Consider the following 15,713-nt stretch of genomic DNA (forward strand, 5'->3'; position numbering starts at 1 on the left):
CAGTGCTAAAATGGAAATGTAAGCACAGGTCTAATATTCAAAACAAAAAATTCAACTAAAAATTAGACAAAACAACAGAACAAGAGCCTAAACAAAAAGCAGAAAAAAAATCAACTAGCAAAAAAGGTTGGAAATACTGATTATTGCTGAACTGAATGAAATTGAAAGAAAAACAGCAGAGAAAAATTAATGGAAGCAAAAGCTGGCTCTCTTTAAAGACTTTACAACTATGTACCAGCATGACCCAAAGCAAGTAAACAAATGAAACGTGAGACAACACAAATTACCAATATCGGGAATATAAAGGGTCCATATCCTGTGGATAGACATCATCCCAGACCATAGTAAGAAGATACAGCAAGCAGTTGTATAAATACACACCTGATAACTTGGTCAACAAAAACAGTGTCAACAAAAGAAAAGTCAAAGTAACATCAGTTAAACATCATCAAAGTTAAAAACATTTTCTCTTCAAGAGTCTCTACTAAGAGAATGAAAAAAAAATAAAACTAACATAAGTATTTAAAAAACAACATCCATGTAAACCTTCCTCCCCAGAATGTGTTTAAAAACTCAATAATGCCAAAAAAACCCACCCTCCCAATAGAAAAAGGGAATAAGAATTATTTGGAAGGTAAATAAACACGTAAGACATTCAACATTAGTGAAATGTAAAATAAAAATGAGACATCCCACATTCTTATTAGAATTGATAAAAGTAAAATATAATTATATTATAAAGTGCTTTCATGAAAAACAACTTGATTCTTTAAATATCGTTTGAAATGACATAGTGTATCTGAAAAGTTTGGAAGTTTCTTTCAAATTAAACATACACTTACTATATAAGTAACTGATCATACTCCTAGACATTTATTCCAGCAAAATGAAATTTTGTTCATATAAAATATGTTAATGTTCAAAGCAACTTTGTTTTCATTTGCCAGGAACTGGAAACAACTTGAATATCATTAAGCAGATTAGTGGATAAACAATCTGTGTATCCATAAAATAGAAAATTATTTATTCAGTTATAAAAAGGAACAAATTCCAAACATAAATAAAAATGTGGGTAGCAATCCCAAATGTATTTTCTGGTACGTGCACATATAATTTTATCCAAATTATCTGAAAATTGCAGCATCAGGGTTATTTGCACTCTTGTGTTTATTCTGTTTTCTAAAATCAATTTTTGTTGTTGTTGTAGAACCTTGGTATCATGATCCAAGTTAGGCAATTATCTAACACTATAATCTATTTGACTTATTTCTTCAAATTTGTCTGCTTTTTTCTCTATCATAACCTTTAGAGAAATCCTTAATCAATGTTATATTCATTAAAAATTGTGTCTTTATTGAGAAATAATAAAGATACATTCCTCAAAAATATCAGTATGTTGAAAGATTAAAAGTAGAATGTTACTGAACTGGGTCTGATGTTTCCTCGTAAGTAGACCCATGTTTATGTCAATGTCACTATAGAAATGGGGTATGCTTCCAGGTGTTCCTATTACAAGTGATATTGTTTATCCTATTAATTCAGGTGGTGTCTACCAGGTTTCCTAACATGAAAATTACTACTTTTCCTTTTACCTATAAAGTGTGTTATGGAGGAAATACTTGCAGATGAAGTTCTCCAACTTTTATAGTTATTTGATGGATCTTACCTAAAAAGTTATGATTATTGTTAAATATTGATTTTTTAAAAATGGTCACTCCTCTTATGTTCACTTGATTTACCTTCTATCAATTTATCTATATCCATCCAAGTATTAAATTTGTAATATTATAAATATCCTACCAACGTTAGTCAGTCAAAACCATAGATGGCTCACTGCTTGGTGTCAGCAGTTCTTTTTGAGACATAAAGCTTCACACAAATATGACTGCTTTCCTTCTATACTTATCGTCTTCCTCTAGCACCCCAACTGTAAGGATCTTAAACAAACAATCTTCCCCACCATTCCCAAATACCAGAAAACAAAAAGGTAGATTTAGAACAGCATTGGCATATTCCACTATAATCTAGTTAATGTTCTAAATATACTTCAGCCCCTGCTGAGGCACAGTAAACCAAACTTTATGTCAAAATTCCTCATGCTTATCATTTTTACCAATATTTCCATTGCTACCTGAGAACTGTTAAGTAACTAAACATGTAAGACTCAACCTGTCATTAGAAAAAGGATAGAATGAATGAAGGTAACTGGGAAACACATGTTCAAATGAGAGAGGATATTTAGACTCCAGAACAAAAACTCCCAAATTAACACTGGAAAAAAGAATTCCAGCAGTAGGTTATGACTTTTAATCTGCATCAGTTGCTGATTACTTCTTCACTCAGAAATAATTTATGTGAAGGGCAGAAATGTAAAACAGGTACTGTTCAGAGAGTGGGTACTAGTGAGAAGGGGACAATAAATGGAGAAGGTGAAGGAGGGTATATTTGACTGGTATACTTTATATATTTTGTATATTTTATGTATTTTGTTCTATTTTGTATGAAAATAGAACAATAAAACTCATTCAAATTGTTTTAAGAAAGGGAAGAGAGGGGATGAGAGAGAATGATGGAGGGGGTGAATTTACTCAAAGTACGTTATAAGCATATATGGAAACATCACAATAGACCCCTCCCCCATATAATTAATATATGCTAATAAAATGTTTTAAAAAGAAATTATTTATGTGTTGATATTACCAAAACATAATAATTACACCTTAATATTGGCTATCATTATGTAAATTCTAAAGTCAGCTTCTTCCACTGAATGATTCCTTTTTTATTGGTCACTTCTTTTAACATTTTGACCTATGGCAATTCAGTGCTTTGGTCCCAGGAACACAGTGTTCCTTTCTCTTAGCAATGGCATCCCATATTTGTACAAGTCACTCCCCATAATCATTTATATCATGGCATGTTCCACAAATCACTGTCCTATTCATATATTTTTCTGCATCTGCAATATCCTAATACTTACTTTGATCCTCAGAAATGGCACTTAAAATAATTGACATGATATGACATTGACACAGGTAGAATTAGAATGACCTCAAACATATGCTTTATTCCCCAAAACATGGTTTTGCTAAACAGATTTAGCAAATTCTAAGTATTTTAATTGTAATTAAAAATTACTGACACTATAGGATAGCTTTTTTAAGTTGTGAATAAATGGATTAATTGATAGTCCAACTTAGATCTTAACATCAATTTACTTATCTGCAAGAAAAGAACAGGTCTGGTGGAGTGGCTCAAGCCATAAAAGTGACTGCATAGCAAATGTGAGGCCAAGTTTAAGCCCCAGTACCACCAAAAAAAAGGGAATAAATAGTGCATTCCATATTGTTTATAAAAGCATCAAATGAGATAATTCATGCATAATGTTCATCTTCAAGTGGTACACAGTCAGAACTTAATGAACACTATTATATAAATGAAATATATATGTAATTAAAATTATACACATAAAAATATAATAGCAAAATAATGACCAAAGATCACTATAAACATTTTGTGGTTACTTTTCCTATATAATTGGTTTATTGACCATATCAGAACAAGCACATGCATTTATCATTTTACATGAATTTAATACAATATCAATGCCTCAGACATAGTTGGTACTCTAATAGGTGAAGAATGAACTTTGCTACAATGAATTGCCATGTCAAATGATTTGAGCATACATTATCACAATCATCGTAAATAATTCAACTGGATAAATATATCATCACAAATTCCCTAGTATTATGATGTAATAAACAGGTTATTTGCTATCTTACAGGTATAATTTTTACTATAATGAGTATCCTTTATATTACATATATCCTTGCAACATTTTTTACTACATCATATTGGCAAATTTCTAAAACTAAAATTGTTAGCCAAAGTGTGCTAATTTCCATTATATATATATTAGTATTTTATAGGTCCTCCTGAAAGTTCTTTAACACATCAAAAATTCTAAATTCCCCAATTAATATGTATACCTGCTAATCTGATAGGTGAAAATAAGCAAATGATTATTGATTTACTGATTTTTCATATATACTTCATATAGTTCATTTCTCATTTATTTTTGTAAATTTCCTTATTTTATTATAAGGATTGATAAAGCTGAACATATTTTATATGCTATTGGCCATTCACAGTGCTTTTCTATTATGAATCATTCATTTGTGTGCTTTCCAAATTTTATTGTGATGCTTCTCTTGTTCTAATTGATTTGTCTGAGGATTTCATAAAATACAAACTCTAAATTTGTCAGTATGTTTTCAGTAAGTACACATACATATTCATAATTGAACATAAAATAAGTAGTAGCCTCCAACTTAATTGTAAGATAGCAAGTTTTATGTTCTTCTTTTCTCTCCTTTAAGTCCTCTGATGCAGATAGCATAGACAAATTACTAAATTTGGAAAACAAAGTTTAATTATATTAAAAATAATATCCATTGCCTACATATTTTGTTGCCTCTGTTGAGTTTTTATAGGTGTGGCTAAACAATACCTTTGGCATATAGCAATTCTACTCTGACTACAAATGCCCAGATGGGGTAAAAATGGGTTTTTAACCACTGCTCAAAAAGAATGGATAGCCAGGTGCTGGTGGCTCACACTTGCAATCTTAGCTACTTAAGAGGTAGATATCAGAAGGATCATGGTTCAAAGCCAGCCCAGGCAAATATTTGTGCGACCCTATCTTGAAAAAACCCATCACAAAAAGGGGCTGGTGGAGAGGCTCAAGGTGTAGGCCCTAAGTTTAAACCCTAGTACCTAAAAAAAAAGGATGGATAACACTAAAACAATTGGGAGACATTTTGATTTTTTTATTTTAACTGTGCTCAATGAGAAAAGAAGAAAAGCAAGATACTGAACACTAGTTCCTTAAGAACTTAACAGATGACATGTAGAAAAAGTAACTTTAATTGTGAAACATAACTTATCAGCTATGACTCTAACTTTTTATATAGTGCCAGCTTACATTGCTTGCATTGAGACACACACACACACACACACACACACACACACATATTTCTGATCATAAGCAGCATTACACTCTTACAAATGTGAATTAACAAAGGAAGTAAAATAATTTTTATGGAAATAAAATGGAAAAATACTCAAGATATATTTTACCATGTAGCAGAGTTAATCTGATTATTTTTGGGGTTCCAATTTAGCCAATGCTCTCTTTCAGGGATTAGTAAACATGAGCCCACATTTTTCTGTTGTAAGTAAAGTCACTCTGGAACCCAGTCCCAGCACACATACTCAACTATACATTGTCTATCACTCTTTTCGTACTACAACAGGGGGCAGGTTAATTGCAACAGATATTATAAACCTTTAAAACTGAGATTTGTATTTGGTCATTTATATAAAGTTTTCCAATCAGTGGTCTACTTCATCAAAGGCTAGGGTGATAGTTCCATGTAATTAAAACTAAGCTCCAAAATACAGAAATAAGAGATCTGAAAAGACACAGTAATCATTTTTACTCAGGTCAAGGTAACAGAAAATGACAACTCTATTTTGATTTTCTCAGATTCAAACAAAGTAAGCCAGGTTCCCTACTGAGCAGGTCCCTGAGTTAGTGTCCCACACTCCTCAAGCTTTCTCCTATATATCATCATCTCACAGACAAGTGTCACCAATATCCACTCACATTAGAGGTAACACTCTTTGTTCTCCATTGTTATGTTCTTCTGCTTTTTATGCCCAATGGCATACATAGATGATATACAGATGGCAGATATATTTGTATGATAAAATTAAATTTATAATAACAGAGTGAAAGATCAATCAAGGTTGTTTTTTAAAACTGAACAGCTTTTGTTGCCCGACAGCTTATTTATCTTCTAAATTCATTGGACTAGTGTTTCTGAATTTCTCCTACGACTACAGAAAATCAGTGACTGTTTCCAGGATAATCTACCTCATAAAACTTATAATAGCAACTCTTTCCTGCATGATCATTCTAGGAGTTTATACAAAAGTACCAAATTTTTACAAAAGTAAAAATCTATTCAAGTTCAAGCAAATATAATTGGGAGATTACTGTTGTCTTCCCCTGAAATCCAAAGGTTATAAAGTAACTTTGTCTCACCATTAATATAAAAACAAAGACTTCTAAGAGTTGGATCAATTCTGTTATGAGAACCCATCAAATACCTACTTCATAACTCATCAAATATTCCATGTCTATGCTTAATCATTACAATAGCGTGTTTCAATTAAATGAAGTATATTTTTACCATCAATTCTTCCAAATTTTGACCCTGCTTTTTCTCATTAATACTCACTCATTCACTAATTCAATTTTTCACTGCAAATACCACAAAAGCAAAACTAGCCATTTAAAGAGAAGTAATGATCATTTAATTGTTAACTAACCAGGGTAAGCCAAGAATATGAACAAAGCCATTCCCTGTCAAAGAAGCTTCACTCTATCAAAACAGTGAAACAGAAAAAGGTGACACAATAAGCCAGTTCATTAAAAGTTCTTAATAATTATTCTTTGTTAAATTATTTATGACATCCTGCTTTCACAGCCAAAACTTCTGTTACAACTGTTTGGTTTAGCAATTGCTCAATATAACAGAAATAGTTACATTTTACCTTCATATTTGCAAAAAAGCCTCATAACCATGGCCTTATGTAAGATGGCCAGGGCATCTGCCATTTGGTAGCTCAATTATTCTTTTTTCTAGAAAGATCTAATCAGACCAGGACTCTTCTTTATGGACTATGTACCTAATAGCATTTCTCAACAAATTCTGAAATGTGGGAAAAAACACCTAAGGCAAGGTTAGCTATAGGCATTGGGGTAAAATAATATTTTTTTATTTTATCCATTTTGTCAAACTTTTTATGTCATGATAAGAGTACTCTGAAAAATGTTTCTATCACTTTGAACCAGCCAATAATGTTGGAGAATGGTGGAGAGTAAGTAACGTAGTATTTCTAATAATATCAGCATGGCAAACTGGGATATACCATATAGAAAAATCAAGGCTCCATCTGTTTTCTGGTTGGATTTTTTTTAAAACACAGTGACTCAGTATTATTACCAAGGCAAGCTCTTGGGGCTCAATTAGTCCTTCAGCCTCAGCCTCTTTAGTGGCCAGGACTACAATCATATGCCAACAGGATAGCTTTCCATCTGTTTTTAATGAGTGAAAGACAAATTTTATGTTCATACCAAAAATTACTTCAATGTGAACACAAAATTCTTGCCAGGCAAAATATAAAACACAGAGCTTGGAAATAGACAACTTGTAACAACTGTGTTAAAATACTATAAAATTTGAGCATGGTTTATTTTTGGAAAAATATTTGTGAAAACATAGAAGATTCATGTAAGATACAGAACTCTACTATGTAACACTTTGATACATTTGAATGCATGGGTCAGTGAAACTATCATATTACTCTCTCTGAAGTTTCAACTTTTTACCATCAGGTAGACACATTCAGGTCTGGCTACAATAAGGGAGGAAAACAAGTACTTTCAAACTAAGACCCCAAAGATATCAACTGTAAACTCCAGATGGAAACGGGTGACTAAAGGAACTGGAAAGCAGAAAAACGGAAGGAGACATTCTAAGGGAGCGCACTCTTGGAAAAAAAAGAACATTTTCCCAGGAAGTTTCCATTTTCCTGGAATTTGCCTATGGGTATCCTCAATAGGAGCTGGGAACCAAAAGAAAAACAGCACCAGAAAGGGAGAGTCTGAAATTCTGTGAATAAATTCTGATGAAATCTTGGGCTGACACCTGAACTGTCCATCCATAGTATAGGACTCCAAATAGCCCAATTATGCTGAAAAGGGCATTCTGCTGCTTCCTACACAGAGACAGAGATTAGTGTTTGAATATACCCAAGTGAGTTTCTTGCCTTGAAAAAATAAATGATGAAAATATCAATATTCTTTATAGCTATAAAAAAGGAATGTGGGTCTATGATTTTTTCCCCACACCCACAGGGTTATACTACTGACATCTAGTTTGGAGATGCCAAATGATGCATGCCATAAAAATGAATCCAGTTCAAAATGTCAATAGTGCCAAGGCTGAGAAATTATGTTTTAGAGGAATAGCATAGTAGGTAGCATTTCTAAAAAATATTCACAATGTGCAAATTAAAATCCAAAATTATTTGATGAACAAAGAATGAAAAACATATATACTGAAAACAGAAGGCAATCAACAAAAATGAAATTGACCTCTCCCTTAACCTGCAAAGAGTCATATGGAATACCAAGATAATTTTGTGATAATTACCCATTTACAAAGAATAGGCATAAAAAGAAGTCTCCAGACAGAAAAACTTTTATAACTTTCTAAATTCAGACATTTCTATAATTCTTCTTTATCACTTATTTTAAGATAAGTGATAGGCCTTTATTCATAGACCTATTATCTCTATATATTTATCTCAGGGAAAAATCATTAAATTTTATGCATCTTTCTTTTCCAACACTGTCAAACATAGAGGGTTCCTCACTAATTCCAATAACATTACATGTCTATAAGAATATAATGCTCTCTCCTTTATAATTATATTATCTCTTAATTCTTTCACAAGTGTGTTTAACAAACTTTAATGAAATAATTACTTTATGAAATTATAGCGTAAGCAAATAGAAAGAAAAAAATTCCCTGTCAAGTAGGAGCTCATATTTATTTTGGGAAAGGAAATGAAACACTAGATGTAAAATGAATCAGGGTTGGTATGTGTATTGAGAGCTTTCTGAACACAATATTTTAAGAACTTGAACTGGAGAATCAAAGCAAAAGAGAAAATACATATAGCTATTTACATTAAGGCATACTGATCAACCCTGTGATATTTAGGTCTCACTGCCATTCATCAATAGTCTAACCCAAATTTATCATTTGAGCATGTGTCCATTCAAATGTTCTCTACAAAACAGCACATCTCCACTAAAATTTAGGGTGGATATAGTGGGAATTCCATGTAATATTATTAATGAATAGAATCATGAATCAAACTTCATACAGTTTTGATGAATCTGATAACTGCTCAAAACTGAAACAACAGCATTACTTTTTCCAAAATGAAAGTCAGAAGAAATGTTAATCTTTCTCAAAACAGCTCATGAGAAGCCATAAGAAAAGCAAGGCAAGAAGGAATATAAACTGTTTAGCTATGGTCTCAATGTCTTTCTGAAAATCAACACTGTGTAACAATTTGTTCAGAAATTTTCACTTCTTAAAATCTCCAAAAAGATGAGTATTGCTTCTCTTTCTGGGCTTCACAAACTTAAGAGTAACATGAAAGGCTCACGAGCAATTCATTTTTATTTTCTATATTATCTTTCTTTGTCTTTTAATTATAACACATATACTCTTACCCATTTATCATTTATCAGTAGATATTTCTTTAGCACTCTTTGAATTCTAATACTAAATGAGTGAACTGCATCACAGAAAGGAAAATAAAACACTTTCAAGAAACACTCATCATATTTAGCATGGCTGGATGATATATAGTTACATAAAACAATACTCCTTTTAAAATTAAAAAGACAGCAGGTAGCTCACACCTATAATCCTAGCTACTTGGGAGGCTGAGATCAGGAGGATTGTGGTCAAACCCAGGTAAATAGTTCTAGAGATCCCATTTCTAAAAGAACCAGAGCAAAATAGACTAGAGGTGTGGCTCAGGCAGGAGAGTTTCTGCTTTACATGCACAAAACCTTGAATTCAAACTCCAGTTCCACCAGAAAAAATGCAAAAATGGTCAAAGATAACAGCATAGTTTATGAAACACTGAATGGACTCACTGAAGTGAGCCTAACAGATACTATATAGTTCTCTCTAAAGATGGAAAGCCATTAGTCAGTGACTATATTCTTCAGTGTAACATTGACCCATCAATTCCTGGACCCGTAAACAGTCTATTCACAACAACGGCTCTTCTCATAAAGGGAAAGAGTGTAAAATTGGGAAAAATAAATCCTTCCCTAGAGACTGTATAATATGTAAAAAGAACTACTGTAGGATATGTTGGATTTTTTTCCAGTTTAAAAAAGACTACCACGTGAAAGGTGAAAGTCTTCCTCTCTAGATTGTTACTGTTTGAGAATAGTCAAAAAAGACATCAATGACACATGCCATAAAATCAGGAAAGAAAACATGGGCTGTATTCACTCCACAACTATCAATGGGAATTTGTAACCAACCTCTAATTTTCATTAAAAAAAGCCTAACCTACCAGATGCTCAGTTCCCCAATATCATGATAGAGAGTTGCACAGTCCAACTCAACACAGTTTATAGAATCTATGATTTCCTCAGGAATGCCCTAACATTTCCAAAATACTATCAAATACCTAATTCATATTGGGTCTCCATAAACTCATGTTTCACTCACCCTTTAAATGACTGGGACTCATTCATCAAAATTTCACTTAATAGTCTAAACCAGTATGTGATTCAACACAATTATTACATTAAATATCTAATAAATGCTAATATCTGTAAAGTAAGAAAGGTTAAATATGAATAGGAAAATATCCCTGTCAATAGGAGCTCATTATTTCTAGCCTGATAAACAGTATAAAAAGGAGGAAGTGAAAGAAAACTTGATAACTATAATCTCAGAGGCATAAAGCACATTACATATTAATCAAATGGTGGAAATCTAGATGGGTTGACAAACTACTTCTATGGATGCATTTCTAAGCCACCAGGTGGGGAATGACAGTGTATAGTATGTATCTCATGATAAGGTCGACACTTTCTCCCGACTCAACTGGCAAAGGGCATTTTCCACATTCATACTTTCTCCTTGACTTTAGTGATGATATTGCTCTCTAGAACTAATATCCAAAGAGTAGACTCAATGCACGTGAACTTTTCCCTGCAACTCTACCTTCAGTACAGTCTATCTTACTTCACTTCTTTGATACATAACATTATCCTTTCATCACTCCTACACTTATCATTGGGTTATTACTTTTTCTTTTACTTGGCCTTGCACCCATTCTTTTACACAAGAGTCTTTGCTAGGCATTTCACCAAAACCAAGATCTTTGAAAAATTCAGTAATCCTGCTTCAGTGGACATTCTACCATGGCCAATGGATGCAAGAGCCGACAGAAACATGCAAGTGAGAACTCACATTACAAAGGCATAAAGATTTCTTTTGGAAGTCTGTGGTGCTACGAAGATATCAGTTCTATCATATATAATAAATGTTGAATACAAATCTCAAATTGTACAAATGTGATGCATTTTTACTATGTTCACATACTGAATCATGCAAAAACTCACAAGGTATGAGAATCTGTCTGTGATGATCTGAAACTGATAGCATCATTCAACGATAAGTCATCAATTCAAAGATACCCTTTGGCCTTAACATTACTTAAAGTACCACCTGTCCTTCTTACTTTAAATTTGAAAACTCAATTGTGTTTTATTGACATGCAAAAACAAATTGATACTTCACTCCCTTTGGAATCTCATTCTTCATTTATCTCCAGAGACAGCACGTTCTCTTGGTTTTTATCCAGTAACTCTAGCTACTTCACTATGGATCCTCCAATATTTTCTCAACACCTACGTGCTGGAATATCTCAGGCACATAGAGTTTCAAGCAAATATACTCCTACTGTCATATACACTGTCTCTACATCTGATCTTAGAACATGGCCACAAAGAAGAATTCATGTATTGATTAACCCAATTCATTATCTCTCTCTCCAAACTATGCTGAGTCCTGAAACATCTATTTTCACCTTAAAATCAAAATCTTAACCTATGGGTCTAAAAATACATTTAAAATTGTCAAAATGCATCTCCTTCTTTATCAGAAGACAAAAACAACCATCCTCCACCATAATAATAGAAAATTGTGGCATAATTTACTCAGGTTTTGGGTTTGGTTTTGTTGATTTATAATTATTGATAAAGAGTCTTGTTATGTAGTCCAAACTAGCCTTGAACTCAAAGTCTTCTGCTTCAGCTTCCAGAGTTTTGGGATTACAGATGTGAATCACAACACCTGGCTATTTACTCATTTTTTGAGGCTTAAGTCATAAGAGTTCTATCTGAATCCTTTCCCCCTCATCTGTTTAACATTCAATGTTTTATGAAATCAGATAGGAAATACTTTCAAAATACAACCCAAAGCCCAGTATTTCTCTACATTTCTATGTAAACCAACTAATTACAAAACATTTCATGAATTTGCCTTCCTTAATTTTACTTTTGCTCTATTATCAATGTTTATATAGAAAACATGGGTCAGGCATGGGTCACCCATAATAATCCCAGCACTCAGGAGGCTGACACAGGAGGATTACAGGATTGAGGTCAGCCTAGGCTACATAGGACAACTCTATCCCCCCAAAAAAGTGTGTGTGTGTGTGTGTGTGTGTGTGTGTGTGTTTGTGTAAAAATAAGCAATTCTTATTCAAAGCACTTAAATGAGAATATTCAAATTTAGTAAAAGCTAAATGGAAAACTATGGGAAGAATTTTAGAATTTATACTTCTGAAGATAAGTAATTTATCAATTTAGAATTTTTCCATATGGAAAACTATAAAGATAAAATGATTATTATATAATCCCATGTGACAAACTAGGTAGAACAATGTACTTGGGTATATTTCAAACTATCAAGTAAATAAAGGGGATAGTAATTTTACACAAATTGTAGAGTTTTGCCATGGAATTAACTTAATGTACTATCCTACTTAAATAAATTACAAAAAACACTGTAGGCCTGGATTTTTGTGCAACTGACTTATTAGAGAATAATAATATTCAAGAGAAATACGAAGTCAGAGGCTATAATGTTGTTTAAGATTTCATTCTGCTCCCACTGGAAAGAGTCCTTACCTTGATTAGTGAGACTACACAGTACTCACCTGGCCACTTTTTTTTTTGGCAGTACTGGGATTTGAACTGAGGGCTTGACACTTGCAAGGCAGGTGCTCTACCACTTGAGCCACTCTGCCTGTCCTTCTTTTTGTGATGTTTTTTTCAAGGTAGGACCTCTCAAACTATTCACCTGGGGCTGGCTTACAAACATGAAATCTCCTTTCTTAGTGAAATAGACTAAGTTGTGGTATTTCTTTGCACTCGTCTCCTGAGTAAAGGCTTCTGAATGCCACTGAAAATTAAAATTGGAGAGAATAAATTCTTGTACAGAACTACTCTACACTTTGCCCAGTACCAGAAAAGTATGCTGTTCAATAGTTTTCATTACCATTGCAGAAATAACTAAATCACAAAATGTTTTTCTGTTATGATTTCCTTCATTTCTTAAAACTTTATACATTTCAGGGAAATTTGAAGTGTTCTACATTGAGACCAAATTTCTCTCTCCCACTCTTTCTTTTCCCCTGTGTTGTTGAGGACTGAAACTAAGGGCTTGTGTGTGCTAGCCAAGCCCTCTACCACTAAACTACATCCCCAGCCCATAAGTGACTGACTATGACTTGGTATTAAAACCGAATATAAATATTATGATATATGTGGCTTCACTAGATCAGAGAATGTATTTTGGTCAGCCATATATTAAATTTTCATATTGCAGAGAAACAATACTTTTATTAAACAGCAACATATTCCCATAAGTTCTTGACTGCCTTCTTCATTTGGCTTACAATGCTTTTAGATGATACATTTCTTTACTCCTAATTTATCTGTTTATTTGTACATTCACTCAACTGATGCTTCATTAGCATACAATCAGTAATTTGGGCCTTAATTTCATTTTCTCCAACAACATTTAATGTACAATATTTATTAAGCCTCTGCCATAATCCTGTCATTGAACACTAAGTACAAAGTGATACAGAGATCAAGGTAATTCAGGTAGTCACTTCTAACCAAAGCCTTATATCAGGTTCATGACTCTGAATCCAGTGGACTCATAACTTATAAAATGATATAACATTTCTATTAATATCAAGGTTCCTGCAGAGCAGCAAAAAGCTAGATTTTGAAATAATCATAATAAGTTTAACTAAAAGTACCATACCAATCCAATCAAGTCATTATTCAATACTAAGACTGTCTGGAATACTTTTTCAGCCAGTACTTTTGTTGGACTACTGCCTTAATTATAGGGAAAACTGTATGGATTTTGGTTTTAACCAACACAGCAAATGCAACTATTTGTAATATCTACAAAGATATTACCACAGAATAAGATGAACATATAAAGTGACACATGGAAAAATTCTGAAATACTTCTGCCTAAAATGTACAACCTCACCCTTTTCACGAAGAAAAAAATTCAGAATTTGAGGCATCTTCTTAAAACCTACAAGGTATTACTTTTTTAAGCCCACCAGTGCTGTCAAAGACAAAGAAAGACTGAGGAACTGATTCTGAATAAATAAGACTGAAGAGATGTGGCATTTGTGCCAAATGTGGTGGTGCACTTCTTGTGTAATCTCAGCTACTTGGGAAGTAAAAGAAGGAGAACTGCCATATGACCTAAACCTGAGGAAACCCCTAAACCTTGAAAAACAAAGTCAAAGTCAAAGGAATGGGGTGTGGCTCAAGCAGTAAAGCATTTGCCCAGCAAGTATGAGGACCTGAGTTTAATCCCCAGTTTAAAAGAAGAGAAACTCACTTGTGTAAAGTATACTTACTTGAAAGTATACTTTAAGAAGTGTGAAGTTTGGAAAAATTTAATGGTTACTAGTTCTGAAAATCTGGATGTTTTTTGAGATTGGAGGACAAGGAGAGTATTACTTTCATTATAAATCAACCATAACTATTAAGGTTTTAAATCCATGACCATGTATCATTTAATTTAGACTCAAGTTTTTAAAAATCTCATTTCACCTATTAGATTGGCTAAAAATCCAAAGGTTGTTAATACTCAAACACAAGTTTATGAAAATTAGCACGGTCACTACACCACTGTTCTATGGTGGCCCCGATGGCATTTTGAAGGGCAATTTCACTATACCACCTGAAATCAAAAGCATATGTAACTGATGATCCAACAATACCTATGAATCTATTATACAGAATAGGTTCCCCAAATACACTGAAATAGATATATACAGTAGAGCATTATATATACAGGCAAAACAAAATCGTAAAGTTAAATTACATTTCCCAAAATAGAGAAATAGTTCAATCCATTATCATGTGCACTTTATCCAATAAAAGATCTGTAGGTAAAATGTATTTATTGACTTGGAAATATGTCCATGATATATTGAAGTAGAAGGTTACAAAATTATTTACTATAATGATTACTCATAAATAAATTGCACATAAATTTTATATATACCACAAATGGTTAACTCTTGTCACTCCCAGGCAATAAGGATGGGATGCAGAGACTGAATGACCAAAGACTGATTTATATCACGGAATATTTCATTCATTCTTGATGTCATGTTTCAATATACTACCATCCTAATTGCAAAAGCAGTATAGGGAGAAAAAAGATTAAAAACTCAGATTTAACAAGCAAGAAGACAAAGACTTTAAGCCCATTTCTCCCATTTTTAATTTAACTTCATAGTTTATGACGTTGAGGATTCAGAAAACCAATTTGGTAAAATTTTCTTTTTCTCCCTGTTGGTTTCAATATCTACCAGACTTCCTCATAATAAAACTTTATCTATGCTGTAGGCCAGGGCTTAGCAAACTATAGCCTGTGATCCAAATCTGGCCCATTACTTGTCTTTTGTAGGTAAGATTT

This window comes from Castor canadensis, chromosome 19 (assembly GCF_047511655.1).
Source record: "Castor canadensis chromosome 19, mCasCan1.hap1v2, whole genome shotgun sequence".
Taxonomy (NCBI): Eukaryota; Metazoa; Chordata; class Mammalia; order Rodentia; family Castoridae; genus Castor; species Castor canadensis.